We start from the raw sequence: 27,896 nt of genomic DNA, 5'->3' as shown, positions 1-27,896 counted from the left end.
ATGAGCTACACTTTGAAAGCAAGTCAATTAGCTTGCCTCTTCAGTTCAGTCCAGTCCATCAACCATGTTTGCCTCAATCTTCTTGATATGGCTCTGCATTGTATTCCTCATCCTTCTACTCAAATCTCGGAGGCCCAAGAACTTTCCCCCAGGACCCCCTATCCTGCCGATACTAGGGACCATTTTGCACCTGAGCCTAGAGAACCCCCTGAAGGACTTTGAGAGGGTAAGAGAAAACAGTGAAATTAATGTTTTGCTCTTCCAATGCCTGAAATTGTTATGGCATTGATGTAGTTAATAATAAATTATAGTAGCTACTTAAAAGGTGACTACAATGGTTCAATACTTACATTTGTGACCAAGTGTAAAATAAAAAAACAATTGGGAAAGCCAATACAATCTTTGCACAATATGCTTCTAAGTGTAAAGGTAACTAAAAGGTTGTCGGTACAGAGTTGACTGTTTGTGCATTTGGACAACAGCCAACCAGTGGTACAAGTATGGGGTCATTATTGTAGCAAAGTTATTGCAAATTTGTGTGTGGAAATTTCTGCAACTGTATCTCAATCCATGTATTCTCATTTGCTGGTTTGTAAATTGCCCTTTCAATGAGTAATATCCATCTGTAGTTATGTGATATATATGCATTTTAAGACTGACATTGTTATATTGTTCTCTCCCAGCTGAGGTATACTTATGGGAATGTCTACAGTCTGTTCCTCGGTACCAGACCAGCTGTTATCATCAATGGGATGAAGGCCATGAAGGAGGCTATGGTGACTAAGGGCACTGATTTTGCTGGACGACCCCAAGACTTGTTTGTCAATGACGCCGTCCAAAGGAAAGGTAGAACAGATACGATGTCATGGGACAGAGAATGTTTTATCGAACTTAGCTAATTTAAAAAATATATACAGTATATAGTACATATTGTATGTCAGTAATGTATCTCTTTCTAAGCACGTACTGTATGTAGGGATGGGGCAGGTACCATGAATCCTATACATCTTGCTAAAATGTATGGTTTCTCAGTTTACCTTTTTATTGTCATCATTACTGTATCCCAGTAAATGAAATGCTGGGAAATGATGAAAAGGGAGAAACAAACACCTGGGGTAAAAATTACAGGTCACATGTTGCCTAGTTTATCTTTGTAGGAGGCTTCTCTTCACCACTAAGAAAAGCAGAAGGTGCATACCGATTGTCTAGTAGTAACCTGCTATGCGACTGCACAGGGTATTCAGCCATGTTAACTAAGCGGGCTTTCACACCTGAAAGTCCGAACCAAGGTCCAGACCAAGGTTCATGTTTTTGCATTTGATCCGGTAAGTTTTGGTTTCACAATGCAGTTATGCAAGCGCACTAAAGACCTATACGTGACAAAACTACGTCCTGTCGTCATCTCAAACGTGTGCTGCTTCCCCTGACAGTTGTAAGTGATTGGTTTGTAGACAGGCTTCCTTGTCCTCTCGTATCCTCTCTCTGGTTTCAGGGTTTTTCCCGCTGACTGCTTCCCTCCCCGTGCTACCGGGGCTCTTTTTATTTTGTTGCGTTGTTAAGAAGCAAGACACGGGAGCTTTACTTGGGGTTTGAAGAGCTGCAGCATTTATTCAAAGACAAACTGAAACCTACACTGTACATTTACTAGCACTTAACAAGTAAACCACTGATTTAAAAGCCACTGTTGCACCATGCTTGGGCCTTTGTAAATTATAGAGTGTGGTTTGGACCTACTCTATCTGTAAAGTGTCTTGAGATAACTCTTGTTATCATTTGATACTATAAATAAAATTGAATTTATTCTCTGCTGTGATAGCCGCAAACTGTCTGCTCTGAGCGCATTCACCGTCACACTCTCTCACATACACACTAAGCACTGAGCTATTCCTTAAAAGGACCTTCCCCGGTCTTATAAAACCAAGATAGCCTGCCAGAGGTTCCCATGCTACATCTATAAAAAAAACATTCCACACACATAAAAGAGGGGTAAGACAGCTACAGGAAACAAAAAACATAACCAAGAGCATAATAATGAAAAACATACACTGACGCTATGATAGATTTAAAAAAAGTGGGGATGCACAGATACCACTTTTTTGTGATCAAATGTTTATTTTCTTAAAGAAAGCAAGAAAAACACATCCAGTACAGAAACAGTGCATGGGATACTTAACAGTTAAGAACATTTTGCTTCACTCTCTCCCAAAACCCTCCTCAGTGACGACCCCCCCCCCCACACCAAAGATCTCAGGATAAGTTAAAGCAATACAGCATCATACATTACTTGCATCAAGAATAGACAGGAAACCATCCTCATTTCACTAGCACCTTTACCTTATCATACACACCAGCCCACTGTGAAATAGTTCTCTCAATCTTGCCCTGCATTCTAGCCACTAAAAGCTCTATGGTGATTACATCAAGAAAAGTGTTTGGCCATTGTATGTGTGTGAGGAGTTTGCCAGCCGAGAGCCAACTTCTTTTTAGCTGCGGTTAGTCCTGCAAGGCAAGGCAGCTTTATTTGTATAGCACATTTCAGCAACAGGGCAATTCAAAGTGCTTTACATGAAAACAGATAAAAATTAAAAACAGATAAAATACGAGAAAAAAAGTTACAGTGCAGTATAAGAAATTAAACATTGCAGAGCAGTTAAAACAGTTAAATATATAAAAGCAGATAAAATAGGAATTACTCTTTATATGCTTATATAGATTGTTATACAGTGTCAACAATGCTTATTTATTAAAATTTAAAGAAAGGCAACATCAAAAAGATAGGTCTTCAGCCTTGATTTAAAAGAACTGAGAGTTGCAGCAGACCTGCAGTTTCCTGCAAGTTTGTTCCAGATATGTGAGCATAAAAACTAAACGCTGCTTCCCCGTTTAGTTCTGACTCTGGGGACAACAAGCAGACCTGTCCCAGACGACCTGAGAGGTCTGGGTGGTTCATAGTGTAGTAGCAGATCAGAAATGTATTTTGGCCCTAAACCGTTTAGTGATTTATAAACCAGCAACAGTATTTTGAAATCAATTCTTTGAGGCACTGGAAGCCAGTGTAGAGACTTCAGTACTGGAGTGATGTGATCCACTCTCTTGGTCTTAGTGAGGACTCGAGCAGCAACGTTCTGAATCAGCTGCAGCTGTCTGATTTTTTAGGGAGACCTGTAAAGACACCATTACAGTAGTCAAGTCTACTAAAGATAAAAGCATGGACAAGTTTTTCCAAATCCTGTTGAGACATAAGTCCTTTAACCCTTGACATATTTTTAAGGTGGTAATAGGCTGACTTTGTAATTGTCTTAATGAGGCTGTTAAAATTGAGGTCTGAGTCCATGACTACACCTAGATTTCTGGCTTTGTCTGTTGTTTTTAACATTATCATTTGAAGCTGAGTGCTGACTTTTAATCGTTCCTCCTTTGCTCCAAAAACAACCACCTCAGTTTTTTCATCATTTAATTTAGAAAGTTCTGGCACATCCAGTCGTTGTTCAATGCACTTAGTCAGTTGTATTGGACTATAGTCCCCTGGCGATAAGGTTATATAAATTTGGGTGTCATCCGCATAACTATGGTAACTTATTTTATTGTTTTCCATAATTTGAGCCAGTGAAAATTCCCTATAGACACAAAGTAGTCCCTATTCTTTAAATAAGATTCAAACCACTTTAGTACTGAGCCAGAAATGCCAACCCAGCTTTCCAACTCGGTCTAGTAATATGTCATGGTCGACCGCATCAAATGCAGCACTGAGATCAAGTAATACCAAGACTGAAATTTTGCCACTATCTGTGTTTAAGTGGATGTCATTAAAGACTTTAACAAGAGCTGTCTCAGTGCTGTGGTGTGGTTGAAAATCCAACTGGAAGGCATCAAAACTGTTGTTTAGTGACAAGAAAAGGTTGAGTTGTTGAGAAACCGTTTTTTCAGTGATTTTACTTAAAAATGGAAGGTTTGATATCGGCCTATAGTTGCTCATTAGTGACGTGTCTAGATTGTTCTTTTTTAAGAGTGGCTTAATGACTGCAGGAAGATACCTGAGAGAAGAGACGTGTTTACAATCTGTAGCCAAACAATTCGGAACATTTTTGAAAAGGCCCGTTGGTAGAATATCAAGGCAGCAGGAGGAGGTTTTCAGATGTTGTATAATGTCCTCCAGGTTTTTACGGTTAATCATATGAAATTGGGTCATATTGGAATTTGTTTTGCCTGGACACTGTGACAACACATACCCTGTACTCGATATGGAAGCACTGATTGTCTAATTTTCAGAATTTTGTCTTTGAAAAAGGTGGCAAAATCATTGCAGGCCTCGGTGGATAAAAGTTCAGATGCTACTGGTACTGGAGGGTTTGTTATATTGACAGTAGCAAACAAAGCACTAGAGTTATTGTTTTTGGCAATAATGTCCGAGAAGAACCGCCTTGCATTCCTCAGTTCCAAATTATAAATGCAAATCTCTCTTTATAGGTGTTGTAGTGGACCTGGAGATTAGTTTTTCGCCACCTGCGTTCTACTTTGACACTTTTTTTCTGTTCTTACCAGTATGGCATTTCTCCATGGAGATCTTTTCTTATCAGAGACAGTTTTTACCTTAATGGGAACAATGGCATCAATAACATTTGTAATTTTACAATTGAAACTGTCTACAAGCTCAGTGACTGAGACCCCTGAGAGGGTGGGTGTAGACGAGAAAAGCTGAATGAATGTTTCACTGGGGTTGTCAGTGATACCGTTTTCTTATTAACTTTGTTTAGACACTTTTGTGCACAGAGATAGTGCCATTAAAGAAAACACAGGAATGATCAGAGAGAGCAGCATCAGTCACCACAACCTTGGAAATCTTCACAAGTTCTCACAAATACAAAGTTCTTTGGTCCCTCTATCCTGGGGATTGTCAACATAAATGTTGAAATCACCAGCAATAACTACACAGTCAAAGTTAATACAGATTATAGACAGCAGTTCACTAAAGTCGCCAAAGAAGGATGCACAGTATTTAGGTGGCCTGTAGATAATTAGAAATATAGGTCGAGACGGGGACCTTAGCTGAAGAGCCACATATTCAAAAGAAGCAAAGTTTCCATAAGATATTTGAGTACATTGGAACGAGTCATTAAACAAAATGGCAACTCCACCTCCTTTCTTATTCGCTCTATTCTCACTCATAAAATTTAAGCTAGGGGGAGCCGACTCTACAAGAATAGCATCACTGTCTAACCAGGTTTCAGTTAAAAACATGGTCAAGATTGTGCTTAATAATAAAATCATTGATTAAAAATGATTTACCCGCCAAAGACCTGACGTTTAGTAAGGCTAATGTTAGTGTTAAAATAATTATGTCTCGTTTTTTGGGACAGGCTGTGGCTGACGAGGAATGGATGCTAAATTTGCTAAGTTGGCAGTTAAGTGCTTCTTTTTCTTACTTAGCGGATTCACCATTTTTCTATTACCTATCACAACATTGATTGATGAAGAAGTGAATACACAGGGCCCAGGCTTGTCCTGGAAAGAGTCATGAGTGCCACTAGGCTAACAATACACGTTTATTAGGATATGAACATGGTACTACAGTGCCCAACACACCTGACAGTGTAGAGGACACCTGACTCCAAAAATCCACAACAATGCTGCATTCCCAAAACATATTCATGAAAGAGCCTATCTTCCCATCAGCAGAGAGGTTGCATATTGCAGAGGGACTAATTCTCATTATGTGGAGTTTCCTTGGAGTAAGTTCTAGGACTCCTATGGATAAAGTTCAAAAGGATCTGCTGATGATCAGGGTTCTAAGAGGATTCTACCACAGCGGCCCATACTCTGCTCCATAGTATTGATTCATTATCAACAGGAAGACCCAGATCCCTAGACCACACATGTTGTACACATGTTGTAAGCAGATGAAGAAAACAGGGAGTACAGTACAGATACCAAACTCTTGGTTTGACCCTCCTTATTTAAAAACACTGTGCAAAGCATGAGGGATGAGTGGTGTATTCCAAGAGACACCGAAAGCCCTCATGAAGGACCTTAACTCAGGAGATAGAAAGAGAACCCAGGCAGGTTATATGTAGTTTGTAGGTCATTAAAGGCACAGAGACCATCATCAAACATCTTTCAATACAGTCAGGTCCATAAATATTGGGACATCGACACAATTCTAATCTTTTTGGCTCTATACACCACCACAATGGAGTTGAAATGAAACGAACAAGATGTGCTTTAACTGCAGACTTTCAGCTTTAATTTGAGGGTATTTACATCCAAATCAGGTGAACGGTGTAGGAATTACAACAGTTTGTATATGTGCCTCCCACTTTTTAAGGGACCAAAAGTAATGGGACAGATTAACAATCATAAATCAAACTTTCACTTTTTAATACTTGGTTGCAAATCCTTTGCATTCAATTACAGCCTGAAGTCTGGAACGCATAGACATCACCAGACGCTGGGTTTCATCCCTGGTGATGCTCTGCCAGGCCTCTACTGCAACTGTCTTCAGCAAGTGAAATGCATGGTCAATCTGATTCAGATCAGGTGATTGACTTGGCCATTGCAAAACATTCCACTTCTTTCCCTTAAAAGACTCTTTGGTTGCTTTCGCAGTATGCTTCGGGTCATTGTCCATCTGCACTGTAAAGTGCCGTCCAATGAGTTCTGAAGCATTTGGCTGAATATGAGCAGATAATATTGCCCGAAAACACTTCAGAAACCAGTTCTATTGGCAGCCATACATGCCCACGCCATGACACTACCACCACCATACTTCACTGATGAGGTGGTATGCTTTGGATCATGAGCAGTTCCTTTCCTTCTCCATACTCTTCTCTTCCCATCACTCTGGTACAAGTTGATCTTTGTCTCCTCTGTCCATAGGATGTTGTTCCAGAAATGTGAAGGCTTTTTTAGATGTTGTTTGGCAAACTCTAATCTGGCCTTCCTGTTTTTGAGGCTCACCAATGGTTTACATCTTGTAGTGAACCCTCTGTATTCACTCTGGTGAAGTCTTCTCTGATTGTTGACTTTGACACACATACACCTACCTCCTGGAGAGTGTTCTTGATCTGGCCAACTGTTGTGAAGGGTGTTTTCTTCACCAGGGAAAGTATTCTTCGGTCATCCACCACAGTTGTTTTCCGTGGTCTTCCGGGTCTTTTGGTGTTGCTGAGCTCACCGGTGCGTTCTCTCTTTTTAAGAATGTTCCAAACAGTTGATTTGGCCACACCTAATGTTTTTGCTATCTCTCTGATGGGTTTGTTTAGATTTTTCAACCTAATGATGGCTTGCTTCACTGATAGTGACAGCTCTTTGGATCTCATATTGAGAGTTGACAGCAACAGATTCCAAATGTAAATAGCACACTTGAAATGAACTCTGGACCTTTATCTGCTCCTTGTAAATGGGATAATGAGGGAATAACACACACCTGGCCATGGAACAGCTGAGCAGCCAATTGTCCCATTACTTTTGGTCCCTTAAAAAGTGGGAGGCACATATACAAACTGTTCACCTGATTTGGATGTAAATACCCTCAAATTAAAGCTGAAAGTCTGCAGTTAAAGCACATCTTGTTCGTTTCATTTCAACTCCATTGTGGTGGTGTATAGAGCCAAAAAGATTAGAATTGTGTCGATGTCCCAATATTTATGGACCTGACTGTATATGCATGCCTCTGTTGCTTTAGGCAGGAAACAAGAAGGGGACATTCCCAGTGAGAGGTTATTAAAAATTGGACTATTCATGTCGCTTTTGAGTCGTTCTGAACACCTTCTCTGCTGTACGCCACACTGAGAAGGACGGAAGCAATAGGCCCTAGGCGTAGCTTGGAGTGTTTAATTGGTTTAGCAGCATACATCAAATCTTGCAGCCTGTGAGGTAAGGCGAGCCTCTCTTCCATGGGCCTCCATGGGACTGATCCATGTCGAGAGGGGACGAAGCCCAAATGACCAGAAGTAGTGTTTGAAATTTGGAACAGAAAGACCACCTTCATATTTGTGGGGCTGCAAGATAAACATCTTAAGCCGGGGTTGCTTGCCCCCCATATGAATTTGGAGACTAGTGAATGTATTTTTTCCCAGTAATTGGTGGGAGGTAGGGGTAACAGAGGAGAAGAAGTTCACTGGTGGCAGAACATCCATCTTAATAATAGACAGGGTTCCGCAGTGGGTGAGGAAGATGAGACCATCTCTCTAGGTCGGTCTCTATTCGGCTAAAAATGTGTTTAGTGTTAAAATGTGTTGGTGGTCATGTTGCATAATGATGGATAGATATCAATCCCTCCAAATTGCTTAAAAAGTTTACACACTGGTCTTTGTCCGGGGAGATTTTAGAGGAGTATAGTGATGCATAAAATGAACAAAATTCTGTATTAGTCTCTTTAGGATTGGATAGAAGGGCTACCTGAAATCGGATGGCTGTAATGTTCGAATATTTCTCATTTTTCTGCAATCTTTGCGCAAGAAGGTGACTCATTCTAGCTCCATTAAAATAGTAATTCCTTCTTGTTCTATGAATTTGAAATTCTGCTCTAGATGGTATTTAAGTCTGCCTTGACTGAATCAAGGGCTTTTCTCTTTCCTCTGAAAAGCCCAGGGGTCTCATTTATAAAATTGTGCGTAGGATCCTTACTAAAATGAGATTTAACAGAACTACATACATACACACATACATACATACATACATACAATTTCCCTCTGGAAACCGTTGGTTGCACACAGAGTGGCGAGGACCTGTATTTGGACCGGGATGGCACGGTTCCGGTTTGTATCCCTCTCTGCTGGACCCAATTCAGTACATGGATCCAAGAGCACAGCTTTAGGGAATTTAAATCAGCATATTAGCCAGTCATCGTCATGGTCCTTGAAGTCTCTTTCTCTCCCGATTCTTCCATTGGCGTAGTCCTCCTGCAGTGCTATCATTGCCATTATGCAGCAATATGCATGGGGGTCATCACAGTATTTATACATTTACAACAATTTGTGATTGTTAACACCTTGCCAAAATCACTGCATCAACTACTGGTATGCCCCACCCTGAGATACAATTTGAAGACCTAATCGCAAACATGTTTCTTCATGCAGGTTGTGTCACCAAAAGTATTAAAGTTATGACCGAAAAAGAGGACATCAAGTGTAACGATTGCGCGAGAGCTTAACAGCTGTATTTCCAGACTGACATTTGATGATATACTGTATGCACAGTATTAAAGACAGATATTTAGTTATTCACACGGTGTTCTGCAGTTATCTAATGGTAGGGTATTTGATGCTATCCTCTATTCCATGCAGTCGGGCCATCTCCTCCTGCACTCTGTAGCAGACAATGAGGTGAGACAGTGCCGATTAAATATTAAGAACGGATTTTAATTTAAGATTTTAGTTGGATTTTACAGGCGTTTATGGGACAATTTTCACTCAGTACAAGCGCAAATAACACTCCTGGATTTAAGAAGTGTGTGAGGCATCAATACTTGAAAATATTACGTTCTTCCCATTTACTTTCTACAGTGACATCAGTTCACCACCTCACCAATTTACATCGTCTCCAAAATGTGCGTACGCATGGGTCCGAGTTTGCGTGGAGGACCACACATTCTGCCGTCAAGATTTTTTTTATACATCACAACCTTTGCGTGTGAAGTGGCATACGCACCTTTTTAGCCCCATTTTGTGTGTACGCCACGTTTATAAATGAGACCCTAGGTTATGTTGTTCCTGCTCAAAATAATGTAATTTTGACTCAAGTTCAGATATTTCACCCAGTCTAGTTTTGTCGAGGTCGGAAGAAAAAGATAGGAGTTTCTAATACAGCCCTTGATTGCGTACCAAAGCATACGTGGATCAACAGAACCAGCATTCTCAGCCAAGAAGTTATTCAATGCCGTTCTAAAGTATTCACAGAAATCTTTGTTTTTAAGTAGTTATGTTAAAGCACTATCTTGTTGCCCTGATGGGTGTGTCCATGAGGGTTAATTTAGCAATTACTACACCATGATCAGACAGTGGGTTAGGGAGAATGTCTACATCATGAACTTGTGATATAGCTATATCGATATTGAGAAGCCAATAAATAATCAATCCTATAATAAGTCTTATGTCTATTAGAATAAAATATTTACTGACTATAAGAGGGATTAATGGCACGGAATTAATCAGTCAGGCTGAAACCTGACATAAGACCTTGAAATGCAGCAGTTGCAAAATTATCAGAATGCTGGTTGCCCCCATGAGAACGGTCAAGCTCAGGGTTCAGAGTAGCGTTCATGTCTGCTCCTATAATAAAAAAAGCTCTGCATATCTGATAAAAGTGCAGTGACATTGTTATAGAAATCTGGATCAAACTGATTTGGAGCATAAATGGAAAGAAAGCAAATGTTACGCCCTGCGATGACAGTTTTGAGATATAAAATGCAACAGTCTGTGCTGCCTTAATGTTCTAAAATTTTAAAAAGGAAGGACACGCTTATGCGAGGAAGAGGCAGCAGTATAATGCCTATTGGCAAACCATTTAACATCCGTCTCTCATTTGGAACTCCTGTATAAATGCCACGTCAATATTATGCCAGGTGATGTAAACACATTGCCCATTTAATAGAGAGCCAAAGTCCCGCCCCTTCTGTTTGCCTCCATGGGACCTATCTTTGAGAAAAAAAACAGTGGTCAATGGCAAAAGACAAAGCATTTTCTGGTCCCAATCGACTTGTGCCTTAGATTACACGTTTTTCAAAATGAAATGATTTTACATGTCAAGAATGTCAGTTTGTCGCAAGATAGTCATGTAAAATGCTATGGGAAAAGTCCAAGTCGCTTACCTGATGTCACCACATTTTCCCTCCAATCGCAGTTCCAAAACCTCCTTCGAGTAGCTGCAGCTCTCGACATGACCCAATTTATAATAGTTTTCACCTCTTGATACTTCTGACTTCGTCTTGGAAGAAGATGGTAAAGCTCAACAAGGAGACCACCTCCAACGTTGGATCCGGAACCTTTTTTATTGGATCCGGCACCTCCTGTGTCACCATGAAAAATGAATCGCCTAAATGAAAGAAAAAAGACCGTTTGTGTAGTGTTCAATGTTATGTCTTGGTAATCTTTATTCCCCATTGAAGTTCCACAAAAATCTTGCGTTTGCATTTTCGATGCGTTTTGAGGTGAATTTTCAGGGTAAGACGGAGGGGGGGAGAGGAACAGAGGGAGGGGAGGCACTTCAACAATGCGGCACTGCACTTCAAGTGACAAGCGCTTGTGCTGGTTGAGATTGCTGTTATAGCCTGTCAAAAAGACAAAGTTTGCTTAACTTTTTCAAATACGCTGGCCAGTCTGATCCCAAACAAGCAAACGTTTCTGCCGATCAAGAATGTGGAGACCACTGTGGGTTTTTTGTTAATTTAATAGTCCAATGGATAATTACTGCTTGTGAAAACGATTGTTGCAGTGCAATTTACATTTCGCACCGATGCAGTGCATGTTCTGAAATAAAAATAACCATGGCCCTGATGTACACACAGCGTTGTTTAGGTTTTTTAGTCAGAAGCTACGTAGGCAGTGTCATTTATTTTTTCCCCCGTTACCTCCACCCCCCCCTGCACTCTGGGACCTCCCACTTTACAAATTAAGCACTGGACAGCCATATTTCTCTAGTGACGTATATTGTTTGAGGCGAGAGATGTAGTTCACTAAGCGATCTCACACATCACAATTTACACACATCATTTGTGAAATGCATTGCACAAGTCAAACCAAAAAAATTCTCTCCATTGACTCCTGTTCATATTTTTCTAACAATAGGTCCCATGGACCGGAAGTAGACTTCGGCTCTCTATTTGACCAAGTAAGGCGAAGGTTGATTTTCAGTGGAGAAAACTCAGGATGCATGAAACCGCATCTTGAAATAATTGTGTGGGGGCCTCTGGCGCACCATGTGGCAGGCAGATGCAGTGAGCTCTCATGATCGCCAACTTTTCTCCAATTGCAGGGAACCATTTGGGGATGGATGCGTTGCATATTGTAGCGCGTTCGGCGACGCCAATGATGCGGATATTGTCCCAACGGGACCGGTCCTCTTGCTGAGCTAAACCTGATTCTAGTTCACCATATTTCCCCATGGCATTAGTTTAAACCATATGTGGCAAGGCGGGTGACGCTAGGGGAGGAGTCGCCACCCGAGTCTAACCGACAACGCCACCTGGGGACTTCCACCCCAAGAAATGTTTTCTATTTCAACAAGCTCCCAAGTTATACAAAAGGGCACACAGGTTCACTAATTGAAGTAAGACAGAGACGTGGTTACAAAAGAAATATTCATTTATTAATGGATAATTTATTACTGAAAGTTTTTGTAAAGAGGACGGTTAGAAATGAGGATGTTTAAATGAAATTGCAATAGAAAACGTAGAAACGGTTGTATTACAATATATTTAGCAATCAGGTTAATTCTTTCAAAACAGATACACTCCCAGGTATGGTTGTATGGTTTAAATTATCAAAGGAAGGGGGGGGGGCAGAGGCCAGCTGTTGAAGGGTGTATTCCAGGGGTGCACCAATTTAGCTACCGCATGTGCCCACTGCAATTGATAGTCACTGCAAACCAGTTCACCGCAAATCGTGTCACCACAAATCGTGTCACCATGCGGTTATCACTACAATCTGTGAAGGGAACCACGATAACGTGCCTAGCCTCCACCACAAGCTGGCTACTAGCGCCACTGGAAAGCAAAACAACAATTTAACAAAGTCAAGAAAACAAACCAGTTGATAACCTAAAATACAAGCAAACCAAACAGGGAGAGTGTCCTGGGGGCACTAACAAAGATGTACTAAAATGATTAAAATCCAAAAAACAACTAAACTAAGGCAAGACAGCTGCTGACAACCTACAATTCAGACAGAAGATTACATTAATGACAAGTTTAAAAGCAGTGGTCAATGTGCAATAACATTTAGCTCAGGTAGAGATCATACCAGACTTGCTGCTTTAAGTTACTTATACCTTCACTCAAATGTACTCAGTAGGCTAAGGGAGAGTTCATCACACCACTCCATGCAGGGGAGCTTGGAATCCCTTCCAGGCCCCAACAGTCAGGCAGGCAGCAGACTGCTGCAAAATATACAACTCAGTATTTAAAAACACCTTGAAAGCTTAAACAGACTTAACACAATTACCTACCTAAAAGTCACAGAGATGGTCCCATGTGGCGACCAACAGGCAGCGATAAAGCCATGATGATACAGGTGCTTTATATAAGCTCAGCTAACGAGGGGGTTTGGTCTGGGTGGAGCTAATTTGGTCTAGTTTAGGTACGTTCAAGAACCAACAGGGTGCTATGCTTACTACACACAGCACTACACGTAGACTGTAACCTTCATTATTTGCGCGTCGAGTTAAGAGCATTCCTTGTTTAGTTTCTTGATGTCTGCTGTGCAGACTGAGATGTCCGACTGAATCTGGTCCAATTTTCCAACGAAAGTTGGAAACTGTGCTTTGATAAACAACCACTGCTCCCTCAAGGCTAATTAAATGACAGAGGATAGCTTGCTATTAACAGCTATTTGTCTATACTCACATCTTCTTTGGCCATTTATTGTTGTTTGCTTATCTATCCTTCAGCCATTGCACACCAAGGTGCCCAGTACACAAAATAAAGTTATTTAATTTAAGAGTACTGATACGACTACCGATACAAGTACCTAATAATCCCTCTTACGCACTTAACGACCACACCGCTCTCCAATTATAGCAGTGGGATGGGATCAATAATTGCTGGTGTAGAAGAATCTGGTCTGTTTGTAGTGAGAAACATATCAGCATACGTGTTTAATTTTAAAACATAAGAGTACTGATACGACTACCGATGAGGTGAGAAACATATCAGCATACGTGTTTAATTTTAAAACATAATGATGAAGATTTACACACTAGATATTGCAGGAATTAATTGCACACGCTAATGGTTCAATGCCAAAAATGAGAAGCTGTATGGGCAGCCATGCCAGACCCTGCGCTGTACTAAAAGAGTTCTGAGAAAATATCATTATTTAAATGAGAGAGAATGTAAGGGCCTTAATTTAACAAATTAATTTAGGACTGATCAAAAGCTTTTTTCTGTGTTGCAGCAGCAGTGATGCAGCAATGACTTGGCTAATTCTCGAATAGATAGCAATGTCTCAGGTTTGAAAGTAAATTAGGAAGACCTGTAAGCTTATACTGTATACTCACTGTGTCACTATACCTGTTATAGGAGTGGTTTTGGCAGATTATGGCTCTATTTGGAGGGACCATCGCCGCTTTGCTCTGGCGACCTTGAGGAACTTTGGTCTCGGGAAACATTCCATGGAGGAGAGGATTCAGACAGAGATACAATACACCATTGATACACTGGAAAAGAGTATTGGTATGTCATCTGAGGGTCCACACAATCCTAATACAGATGGGAGGGTTTTCTGAGCAGCACAAATACTCATTGCTACTCATTGATAGGGTGGATTTTGATTATACATTTTCATTAACTTGAATGAATTTTGCATTTTGCTATGTTTAATGTTCTTTTCTGTTATTGCACAATGCTGTATCATACTTTGTCAACATCATCTTTTACAGGCAATACCTTGAATCCTCAAGTTATGTTTCATAATGTGGCCTCCAACATCATCTGCCAGGTCCTGTTTGGTACACGCTACGAGTATGATGATGAGTTCATCAAAGTGATTGTTCAATGCTTTACTGAGATTGCCAAGATAATTAATGGACCATGGACTGTGGTGAGTGAAAGCATGTTTCTGCCTTCAAACCTGGCTCAGAAATATTAGAAATATTAACAAGTATAATGTTCAAATTCTCAAAAGGATTGCACTCTTTTACAGCTAAACCTGCACAAATAACACAATAAGACCTTGTAATTCCCAAAGCATCGGCAAAGTGTAAAATGCACTCTAGGTAATTTGCATATATTCAGTGCAAAATTAGCCCATTTCAATGCAAATGAGCCTCATTGCAAAAACGGTTAAACTCACAAAGATTAGCACTAATAGCCACACGTTACAGGGAAATTATTGGCGTCTTCAGAGAGTTGGTGGTAATGAAGCTCATTAATTCTGTGTGTCCTCTGCTTCAAATCATGCCATCTTTTTTTTAAAGTCTGATGGTGTGTTTTGGAAAACATACTACCGATGAGGTGAGAAACATATCAGCATACGTGTTTAATTTTAAAACATAATGATGAAGATTTACACACTAGATATTGCAGGAATTAATTGCACACGCTAATGGTTCAATGCCAAAAATGAAGCAGCTGTATGGGCAGCCATGCCAGACCCTGCGCTGTACTAAAAGAGTTCTGAGAAAATATCATTATTTAAATGAGAGAGAATGTAAGGGCCTTAATTTAACAAATTAATTTAGGACTGATCAAAAGCTTTTTTCTGTGTTGCAGCAGCAGTGATGCAGCAATGACTTGGCTAATTCTCGAATAGATAGCAATGTCTCAGGTTTGAAAGTAAATTAGGAAGACCTGTAAGCTTATACTGTATACTCACTGTGTCACTATACCTGTTATAGGAGTGGTTTTGGCAGATTATGGCTCTATTTGGAGGGACCATCGCCGCTTTGCTCTGGCGACCTTGAGGAACTTTGGTCTCGGGAAACATTCCATGGAGGAGAGGATTCAGACAGAGATACAATACACCATTGATACACTGGAAAAGAGTATTGGTATGTCATCTGAGGGTCCACACAATCCTAATACAGATGGGAGGGTTTTCTGAGCAGCACAAATACTCATTGCTACTCATTGATAGGGTGGATTTTGATTATACATTTTCATTAACTTGAATGAATTTTGCATTTTGCTATGTTTAATGTTCTTTTCTGTTATTGCACAATGCTGTATCATACTTTGTCAACATCATCTTTTTACAGGCAATACCTTGAATCCTCAAGTTATGTTTCATAATGTGGCCTCCAACATCATCTGCCAGGTCCTGTTTGGTACACGCTACGAGTATGATGATGAGTTCATCAAAGTGATTGTTCAATGCTTTACTGAGATTGCCAAGATAATTAATGGACCATGGACTGTGGTGAGTGAAAGCATGTTTCTGCCTTCAAACCTGGCTCAGAAATATTAGAAATATTAACAAGTATAATGTTCAAATTCTCAAAAGGATTGCACTCTTTTACAGCTAAACCTGCACAAATAACACAATAAGACCTTGTAATTCCCAAAGCATCGGCAAAGTGTAAAATGCACTCTAGGTAATTTGCATATATTCAGTGCAAAATTAGCCCATTTCAATGCAAATGAGCCTCATTGCAAAAACGGTTAAACTCACAAAGATTAGCACTAATAGCCACACGTTACAGGGAAATTATTGGCGTCTTCAGAGAGTTGGTGGTAATGAAGCTCATTAATTCTGTGTGTCCTCTGCTTCAAATCATGCCATCTTTTTTTTTAAGTCTGATGGTGTGTTTTGGAAAACACCAACAGCACTGATAGGCTGGGATATTCAAATCCCAAATACGGTTTCTCTCTGGCACATTTAAATACCTTGACTGAATCCTACCCATGATATAGGCTTAAGCAATGTGCAAATAAAAAAAAAGCTGAGTCTGTATACAGCGCCCCGATTCCTCTACTTCTTTAAGGTAGTCCCTTTCATTGTTGAAATTTCACATCCAAGCTGTATAAGTATGTCATGGCTGAGTTGAAAATTGCAGTCACAGGGAGCTATAAAACAGTTTCATAGCACATTAAAGAGCACGTTGAGAACATTTATTGAGGCACAGCCAAAGGAATAGGATGAGGCCATCCCATTCTTGTTGTTTGTTGTTCAAGATGCTCCCACTAAGTCTCTGAGTTTCAGTCCTCATTTTTGGTCACGAGGTGAGGGGCACGTTCCACCTAGTTAAGGAACAGGTCATTAAACCGACATAACCAGGGGATCCTACAGTATGTCTCTTCTTTAAGAGCCAGGCTGCAGTCAGCCTGTGTAGTTGCAGGGAAGAACCTGGTTGCAGCCAAGGCTCAAATGAGGACCAGGTATGACAGGAAAGCTGTTTTGCGCACTTTTTATCCAGGTGACCTTCTGTTGGTGTTGGTTCAAGGACCATGTGATCAGTTGAGACCTGGTTTTACTGGTCCATACAGAGTGTTGAGGAAGGTAGGGGACCTCAATTACATTTTGAGCACCCCTTATAGGAAGTCTGAAACCATACTGTGCCAAGTCAATGCAGGCATATGAGGATCGGGAACGTGACGTTTCCCCATCAAGTTCTGTTAAAGTTTTGTCCGCGTCTTAAATGTCTACAAATTAACTGTCAATGGAGTGTCGAGGCTGATTCACACCGCGCCAGTGACCTGGCTGGTCCGAAGAGCGGAACAACGGCCCGGCTATGACAAAAGTAGGCCTCTCACCCTTGCTTTTAGCCTACCAGGCCGAGTGTTTAGCTCTCATACAGTAGATTCAAAGGTATGAGTAAACCTAACTCTGGAAGCCTAGACACTGACAAGTTATTCCCAGCGTTGTAGTTATGTAGTGACAGTACTTAAGTTTCATAAGATACTATTATCATAATTCGGATCATCTTTGAGCCTGCTACAACCTCAGTAAAGGCGGTGAGTGTCGGCAGAAAATCGCTGGCGGCCTTTAGGGGTTTACACTGGTCTGACACTCCGAGCCAATCAGCTAGCTAGGCCACCAGGATTTTTCCCTGATGCTGCAGATACAGTCTGGGCCTGCACCGATCAGATGCAAAAAAAGAAATTTGCTCAATATCTTTTGTGAATCGGACCTTGAGACAGGGCAGATAGCGGTTACAAGTGATGTACAATTCATGATACTATCAGTGGCATCAATCCATTCTTTGAAGCTAGCGTGTCCGTGTGACTGTTCTTCGGATCAGTAGTGCTGTAACATAAATAGTAACTTTAACATGCTAACATGCAGATGTTGGACTTTCAACTGCTCATACTATTCTACTGCTCTTTATCGAACCTGGAACTTTCTCTGAGTTATTAGTTGGAGGAGCAGCAGCTCTGTATGGGATCTACCGGAGATGCCGAGAGAGGAGCGCTGGCACGCTGGTTAAGTGAGACAGCAAGCCTTTCGCACTGCGGTCCCTCCTCAATAGAACTAACTCGGACTTCTGCAGATCTGCCTCCCTCTGTTTTACTGAATCCTGGCTCACCCCGCGCATTCCGGACAGCGCACTGCACCTAACGGGATCTCAATCTTTCCCCGGGCGGATCGCGTACTGGAGCTCATGGGGAAAAAACAAGGAGGCGGGACTCTGTCTCTACATAAACGAAGGTTGGTGTACAGATGTCACAGTGCTGAAGAAATCATGCAGCCCTCACTTAGAAACATTATTCATAAACTGCAAACTCTTCTATTCACCGCTGGGAGTTTTCCTCGTTTATTCTGGTCGCCGTCTACATTCCGCCTCAGACATGTGTTATTAAGGTGTTACTGCACCTGGCCGACCAGATAACTAATGTAGAGAAAAAACATCCTGACTCCTGCTCATTGTTCTTGGGGACTTCAACAGAGCAAACCTCAGCCATGAACTTCCAAAAGTATAGACAGCATATTAAAGTTGCCCCCACCAGGGCCACTAACACACTGGACCACTGCTATACTACATTAAAAAGACGCCTATCGCTCTGTCCCGCGTGCAGCTTTGGGACTCTCTGATCACTGTCTGGTCCCGACATACTGGCAGAAACTAAAATCTGCTAAACCTGTTGTAAAGAGTGTGAAAAGATGGACCAACGAGTCAAAGCTGGGATTTACAGGCCAGCTTTGACTGTACTGATTGGAGTGTTTTTGAGGCTGCAGCCATTGATCTGGACGAATTAACTGACACTGTGACATCTTACATCTGTTTTTGTGAGGACATGTGTGTGCTGACTAAAACCTTCTGCACATATAACAACCAAAAACCCTGGTTCACAGCAAAACTCAGGCAGCTTCGTCAGTCCAAAGAGCAGCTCAAAGTCCTGTATAACCAGGCCAGGAACACACTGACCAAAGAGATCAAAGCAGCTAAGAAGAGCTATGCTGATAAGCTGGAAAACCGCTTCACAAACAGCGACCCTTGGGCAGTGTGGAGAGGCCTGCAGATACTCACAAACTACAGGAGACCATCCACCAATACTGCTGGTCCTGAACGACTGGCTGAGCGAGCTGAATGGATTTTACTGTAGGTTTGAAAAGCCCACAGTGACACCCTCCCCCACACCAACTCACTAACTCACACTTCAGACAACGGGATGATCATCCAGTCTGTCCTCTGCACTTCCATCACTGTCTGGTTTGGATCCGCCACCAAAAAGGACAGGAGCAGACTACAACGGAAAGTTAGGACTGCAGAAAAAGATCATCGGTGCCAACCTGCCCTCCATTCATGACTTATACACTTCCAAAGTCAGGAAACGGGCAGAAAACATCACTGCAGACCCATCTCACTCCGGACACAACCTGTTCCAGCTTCTCCCCTCTGGTAGGCGCTACAGAGCACTGTACGCCAAAACCAACAGACTCAGGAACAGTTTCTTTCCACAAGCCATCACTCTGATGAACAGCTGACTTCTGATTCACAGTGTCAGGTTCAATTCCTGTGCAATAACCCAGTAACACTGTCTCTAATCAGCACCTGTTTACTGGTTCCATTTATTATTTATTCATCATTCTCTATTTCAGAGCTGTTTATACTGTTCATATTGTAATATAATACTTATATAATAACATAATACTTATTTATTCCAGCATCCTTTGCACTATGCTCCATAATTAAAATGATAATTTATCACAAAAAATAATTTACTCCTGCACACTTTGCACTCTTCATTGCACTACTGCCTCAACCTGTCTATATTGTTTCTGTTTATAGTATGTATATAGTGTTAGTTTTTGTTGTTTGTTTTGTATGAGTAAGCACATTGTGAGCAATGTATAATCCAAAGCAAAATTCCTCGTATGTGTCCTCATACCTGGCACATAAAGCTGATTCTGATTCTGATTTAGCAGGTATAATGTTTACCGTTGATCACTATCTTAGTTTAGCACATTAGCATGCTAACAACACGCACACATGCAAATTACTTGTATGCGTTTTACCACAGAATCAAAGCACGGTCACACATGCGTAAAATTAACATTTGCGAAGATTCATCCCCCACCTCACTTCCATTCAATACTGGGGGAAAACATTTGATTCCGGGAGCAAAGCAAATTCGTTTTGCATCGTGTGGAGTTCAACTTTGGTGAACTTTAACTGGCAAAGTTGCAGCCTCAACTAACAAAGAAACCTCAAAGACATGTGTAGATGACCCCACTTGGCTGTCATTGGGGTCACATCCTGCGCTGCCCACATTGAGACGCGCCTGAGAGGAGTATGAGCAGTATGAACCCAAAATAAACTGGTTTTGAGGTGATTTATTTCCAATTAACGGATCAAAAGTATGACTACATCATGATGATGATAGTAAAAAGTCTGAATTCATGCTTGGTCAGGTCTGTCCACAAGACAAACAACTTTTAAGATGCTTTTTTCTGAATGGAGGTCAGATCTATCAGAGCTATGCTATGCTAACATTGTAGCGGCTCCCTTAACACAACAATTACAGACACCTACTTTCAGAACTTACCAGGCAGTCCAACTTCCTCGCTTACTTTTCTCCTTGCAATTTTCTTTGAACATTTGGTGTCAAATAGAGTTACTATTATAGAACTCTGGGTGCCCAAAGATGGCTATACTAATTTTTTAGGGGAATATTATGCTTTTACATATTTTCTGTCATATAACGTTACAAGGTCTGATTTTCATGTTAAACTTGGCCAGAGCTTCAAATAATGAGTGAGACGTAGTTCAGAGAATCCCTATGAGCAAAAACCTCAGAGTTCCCACTGTTCTGAACGCTCCGGTTTCAACGTATTTTTCTACTCTTTGGGTTTCTATGATTGGTCCAGGCAGGCTATTGCAGTTTTTTTTAGGCTACTGCTGTGTTTACATTGTCCCATGTAGCTGCATGGTAAGTCAGTGAAAGCAAACAACAACAAACAAACGTTATTAATAATTGTCACATACACACAGAACAATGTGGTGAAATGTTATTTCTGCAATTTAACTCATCCTAAGTCTATTAGGAGCAGTAGACAGCTATATACAGTATATGCAGCGGCCGGGAAGAAATTAGGGTTCAATGTCTTGCTCAGGGACACTTTGATATGTGGCCGGAGGAGCCTGGGATTGAACTCCCAACCTTTCGGTTATGGGGCGACCACTGTACCCACGGGTGTCACGTTTCTGTTGAAACATGTCATTTTGGGTAGTATTTGGTTCAGAAGCCTTTATCTGGGATTTATGACGGTAGAAAGTGCTGCTTTATTACATTACATCCATTACTAACTACAAGTAGCTGCATGCTAACGCCAGATAAAGCTGTACTCTTGGCTGCCAATGTTATTAATTTCTCCCCAATTTCGGGTCACATTACTGCTGAAACATGTCTGTTTTTGTAGTATTTGGTTTAGAAGCCTTTATTGCTGATTACTTGCTTCATGCTTCTAAGTCCTGCTATATGATCTGTTGCAGTTAGTCTCCTGCTCTTATGGAGTGCAACAACAAAGTAGTTACAGAAGTCCCAGAAGAGTCGTGGAGATGCGGAAACCCTGACCAATCAGAGCAGACTGGGCTTTTCAGGAGGGGGGCTTAAAGAGACAGGTGCTCCAACAGAACATCTCAGACTAATATAAGATGGGAATACAGGAGCAGCAGCCATGGGCATGAGAAAAAAAAAGTGTTTTGAAATTAAAACATGTAAACATGTTCTAGCAGAATCACAAAATACAAGTATGTATCTGAAAACAGTATATAATAAGTCTACTTTTAAAAGCTGATAGGCTTTTGAAACACAGCAAGACAAATGTCTTAATCAAGTTGAAAGATTTGAGTGTGCGTTACATCCTGCACTGCCCTCCAATTCTGCACGAATACAAAGTCAGAATAAATGTTGCATCTGAATCCTAACTTTGGATTGTCTGTCCTTCCATTATCTCATTCGACTCTGTGATTGCAGCAGGTGTCCGTGCTATTTAGGCTTGAAAGATGGCAACACTTTATCATCACCTGCAAATTTTCTATAGACAGTAAAAAGAAATGGACCAACAGATCTCGTTGCTCTGAACGGAGACCAGTGAAGGCTATTAGAAGCACTTTTCCGGTTGAGGGCTGAGCGTTACTGCGCAGCCTCCAACTGAGCTTCAAGATGTAGATGTGAAGTGAGCAACCTGTCTGAAAGTTGGAAGTCTTCTGGTTGCTGTGCCAAGAGAAATCTCAATCATTCCAAATCTTGCAGAGACGGAGAGCGTAGATATATGTTAGGAGATAACATAGACAGGCTAATTATTGCTAACTAAAATGCTAGTTAACATTAGTAATTAAACTGCTAATGTAAGTCGAAACTGCCTGCGAGCATCTCCTGTACTATATGGTAATTCCTCTACTATGCGACAGCAAGTCGCGTGGTTATGACACAATCCTTAGCCTACTAACTGACATTGAAGTGTTGTTTTCTAAATAAACACAGAATCTTAGCTTGTAAATTAACCAGCAGTTACTTTGTATAATTAATGCACTACTGTCCATTCAAATAAAATATGTGTGGACAAAACAATTACAGCAATTATTCCAGCAAGCCGAATCTGTGTTTTTGGCTCAAGTGGAACCTTCTGGGTCTAAAAAATTAAGCCAATGTAGTGCCTAAAACGGCAGTTCCTCGAAAGTCCACTTGTCCACCCCATGTTAAAATGCCTAACTTTACAGCAAAACCTATGGCTGACATCACAGACTAGCGCCCATGTTTTATACAGGCTACGGTTTAGATTGAAATAAATTAATGATTTATCTTCTTTTACAGCTGTATGACTCTTTTCCCATTATTCGTGGCCTGCCGCTGCCCTTCACCAAGGTCCTTAAGAATGTTGAGGTATGTTAAAAATATGTTGGGTTGAGAATTTAACATGACATTTATCAGTGGGAAGAATATTTTTTAATTCATTCAAACTATGAATGTTGACTTGAATTCTTTTCAGACTTGTAGGAATCTTGTGATTGGTTTGATAAAAGAGCACAAGAAGACCAGAGTCCATGGAGAGCCACGAGACTTTGTTGACTGCTATCTGGATGAACTGAATAAGGTCTGTGTGTGTGTGTGTGTGCGCGTGTGTGCGTGTGCTTGCGTGTGTACCTTTTCAAAAGATTTTTAGATTACAACCTTATGTACGCCGCATGATCTGCATGTATCTTTAGCTTACGTGTGCACACAAGTTTGTGTAGTTTTCATGTACCATAGTGTGTATTTGTGTGCATCAGTAATGCATACTTGCATTTAATGTCTGTTTGTATTAAAACAACCATTCTCCTCTTTTTAGAGAGGCGATGATGATTCTAACTTTTCAGAAGAGCGACTGATTATGTACGCTTTAGATCTTCACTTTGCTGGGACAGACACTACCTCCAACACCCTGCTTACTGGTTTCCTCTACCTTATGACCTACCCACACATACAAGGTATGCAGGCACATGTAAATTGCTTTTCTGCCACCGGCTCCATAGTTTTACCATTGTCTTTTTATCTAAAACATGTATTCATTTCATGCTTAGGAATTTTTTCTATAAAAGTCTTAAACAGAAAAGGCATTTTTTGTGTCTTGGGACTGAGTTGTTCAAATACCATTAATTGTAGACCATCTAAAGCTGGTAGAGGCCTGTGTGGTGGTGTGGTCATTCCAACCCCCTATACAGACTATACTATACCCCTATGGCTGCCTTAAACAATACATTTTGCCAGCCTCACCAGTTCACACTTAACAAGATAGCTACAGTGATGTATGCTTCTGATATCCACAGAGGTAAAGTCAAAGCCTTTAAGAGATTTGCTCTCAAAGTTTGAAGCCTGGTTGGGATGCTCAAGACCCTCGGTGCTGACTGTAAAACCTTACTAAGGTGTTTGCCATTCACCCAGTCCTTCATTCTGCTCATCCAATAACCAAGCTCCTATTCCAGGATTAAGACCCTAAACTAGGGTGACCAGACGTCCCCGGTTTCAGTGACCTGTCCCGATGCTAAAATTACTGTTTATTTACATGGAGTCTGGAGGGTTTAGCGAATGCAATTTCTCTTTAACAGAGAGGTCGACCTCCTTAGAAATCCTTTCCATAATGTTGTCAGACACTTTATTAATCTGAGCCTGTCAGTGGCAAAACGAGCACTTTTATACATAAATACAAGGTGGACAATTGACGTCCTATTAACTTACATTGTAGCTTGTTTCGCCGTGGCCAACTGCAGCGATCTCGTTTAATACTGGACCAATGTCAAAGGAAAATATTTCCTCAATAGTTTTAATTGTATCCGATACTCAATGATCTGTTGCAGAAACAAGCAATAAGAGTCACTCATAAGAGTGAAGCAATAAAGCAAAATCTGTCAGATAAATGTAGTGCAGTAAACATTACAACATTTCCCTCTGAGGTGTATGAAGTATGAAGTAGCAGCAGGGGCGATTCTAGGATCAGACCTTTAAGGGGGCTCAGCCCCTAATGAGAATGTATTTACCAACTTCTTCACAACTGCACTCCTTGAGTGCAGAAGATGGAAGGCGTCAATTCCACAAATGGCTGATTTACCACCTGCAAGGCTCAGACTCTCAAAGCCACACTTCCACTCCAAAGGAAAAGATTGCTTTGGGCCATTCTTCATCAAAATTGGCAGACACAGTAAAAAGATGGGGAATGGTTTTTAGGTGCCTTAGCTTTGCACCTAGATTCATTTCTGATGGCGCTGAGATTTACTGTCCACTGTTGGAACCATCCAGTAGTGGGATAAACATTATCTTTTTCAAACAAAGGATTTCCGGCCAACATGTGCTCAGAGACCATGGGCCTGAGACAAAGAAACGGCCTACATGGAAAATTCCAATCCATGTCTCCTCAGAAAAGAGGGTGAAGCCATTTCACGGCAACAACCAGCAAGTCACAAGTAGGTGTTACTGCACAAAATGGCCACAGGTCCGAGAACTCTGATCTCCCATTGGCTCCTGGGACCATAAAACAGCATGGAGCCAGGTCAGGGGACCTGAGCCATAAATAGCCTGACCACCCAAAAATCCCAATCTTCCGCTGGTGGCTCACGCTGCTGAAGGAAGCACACAAGCGCTTATGCTAAAAATTTGAGGGGATAACTCGGTGTAGGCAGCACCGATTGTTTTGGTCTTTCTTGCTACTGACAGCACTCCAAATTTCCAAACAACAGAGCTACGTGTTGAAATCGACCGGAATTCTCCTTTAATGTGGCTGTTGAAATTCAGGTCTGGGTCCATGACTACACCGAGATTTTTTGCTTTGTCTGTTGTTTTCAACATTGCTGCTTGAAGCAGGCACTTGTGAACTTCCTCAAGTGATTTACACTGCAATGGAGCAGCTAAGCAAGCACAGCTTAATGCTTGCTAACCATTTCTGGTCACAGTTTGTGAGAAGCTACCTACCCAATTTACAAACCTGCCTGGCTGCACAAGGCAACATTCTGGGATAGGGGAAAAAACATCCAGGCTTGTTTGTATTTCTTTAGACCAATCAAAATAGTCTTTGGTGGTGCTAAGCCCTGGATGCAGAGACGGTACTCTTGCAAAATAGATAGCGGAGATAGCACAAGGGGAGAAGAATGCTGGCTAAAGTAGGCGGCCAACGGCAGACTTTATCCCAAAAGTGTACATCTTGTGAATAGTGTCTGTATATTTCTTAGTATTTCCCAGTGTTAGTTTGCTTAGTTTGGTATTCATTGTTAAATTGATGATGTGGTAATTTAATGGCTATATTTTTATTTTGGGTTCATTTTGGAAGGTGTGCCAATATATGTTAGTTAAATTGTATTGCAAATTATCGTTATCTCTCTACTTTCTCTCTCAGAGCGTTGTCAGCAGGAGATCGACGAGGTGTTGGAAGGGAAGGATCAGGCCAGTTTTGATGACAGACACAACATGCCTTACATGCAGGTCATAATTTTACTTTCATTGTATGTGTACACATGGGTCTGCATGTTTGTTACAGCATGACACAAACTTTGCTACAGGTAGGGAGTCATTTTCAAACGTGTTAAAATCAACCATGAATCTGGTAAAATAATCTGTTTAGGTTGGGGTCCTTGGTGTAGATCAATTATAATCTCTGCTTTTGAACCACATTTATCATGATATTTTTTGCCTGGTTGTCAGCATATTGCTGGCAGGTTCCCATGTTGCAAGTTTATTGCTCTACTGTTTTGTGGCTGAGCTTCTGAGAGCCTGCATTGCTTTTCTTCTGCTCCATAAAGTCACATAAAGCATAAGAACATGTTTAAATCTCTCTTGATCCAGGCTGTGATCCATGAAGTGCAGAGGATAGCCAACACTGTTCCACTCAGCGTCCCTCACTGTACAACTAAAGACACAGAACTAATGGGATATTCCATACCCAGGGTAAGAAGCAACTGGTATAGTGAACACTATAGTAAAGTGTTGTGGAAAGAAACCTCACTGACTATATCAGCACGGTACCTTATTGTGGAGGCAAGGTATGGTAACCTCTGTTGGGAACAAAGTTAAACATGACTCTTAATTCAAATTTTAATTCTCATTTGATTTGAGTTATTGTAAGAAAAAAGTTTAGTGTCTTTAATGTTGGTTAAAATGTTTCTAGTTAGGATCAACGGAAGTACATTACCAGGATAAGCCCATCTCCTACTGCTAGCTGTGTGTCGAACCTCAGAGCTAGCAAGCTAATGTTACATGTTCAAAATGGAAGGGTATATTTTGAATCTTGCAATAATGCAGGCCGGCTTGGTTCTTTTTGGGAATGTGAAGACTGTGAAGATTTAAAAATATGTTTACGGCATTTACTATCTAACTGGGATGTTTCGGCACCAATTGGCGAGGATTGTTGTGGACAAAGTACATGCAGCTATTAAAGAAAATCATGTTCAGACATGTATCCAGCTAATTGAAATAGCTCACGTTACTGTATTGTGTGAACATTAACACTTCATTTAATATTTTATGTAGTGTTTTAATTTGCGGGGTGCAAATGTTCCACAAAACAAATTCCTTCTCGAGAACATTTTGCAGAGCAACCGTTGCTGCGTCTGGAACTTATCGCTGCCAAGGCAAATTGTAATTGGTTTAAAGAAATGCAAACAACCCAGAACGTTTTATTTCCTCCTTTCCTAGAATGTATCCTTGGTGTAGCCAGACCTTACTCCACAGCGCTGTGAAGGTCTGGCAATGCGACACTACAGATTTTCCAAACAGATTACAATACTGTTTGTACCATACTTCAATAATGGTAGGAACATTATCTTACTAGGATAACTGAAATAAATCCTCTAACAAATGTTTTCTGCCTTCCTCTATGCCCTTTTGTCTTTTGCTTCATTTTCTCCTCAGGGCACACTGATCATCCCTAACCTGACCTCAGTGCTGAATGAGGAGGGACAATGGAAATTCCCCAATGAATTCAACCCTGAAAACTTCCTCAATGACCAGGGAGAGTTTGTTAAACCAGAGGCCTTCATGCCTTTCTCTGCAGGTATAAGAGCATAAAATAACAACAGTATGGATCTCACTGTATGAATTGGTTTAATCACTGTTGTGGATGACTTTGAGGTATTTTTTTAATGTCCCAGGTCCTCGTATGTGTCTTGGAGAGGGTCTGGCTCGTATGGAGCTCTTCCTCATCATGGTGACCCTGCTGAGGAAGTTTAAGTTCATCTGGCCTGAGGATGCAGGAGAGCCAGACTACAGTCCAGTCTATGGGGTCACACTGACTCCCAAACCTTATCGCATGAAGATCCAACTCAGGGCAACACAGTGA

The 27,896-nt window shown here is 41.1% G+C and overlaps 1 pseudogene; it reads left to right on the top strand.

Annotated features, from left to right (window-relative positions):
* Positions 1-27,896, top strand: LOC144521612 (cytochrome P450 2B4-like; annotated as a pseudogene).

Source organism: Sander vitreus, chromosome 8 (genome assembly GCF_031162955.1).
Source record: "Sander vitreus isolate 19-12246 chromosome 8, sanVit1, whole genome shotgun sequence".
NCBI classification, from domain to species: Eukaryota; Metazoa; Chordata; class Actinopteri; order Perciformes; family Percidae; genus Sander; species Sander vitreus.
The sequence above is the reverse complement of the archived record's forward strand: the minus strand, read 5'-3'. Positions and strand labels throughout refer to the sequence as shown.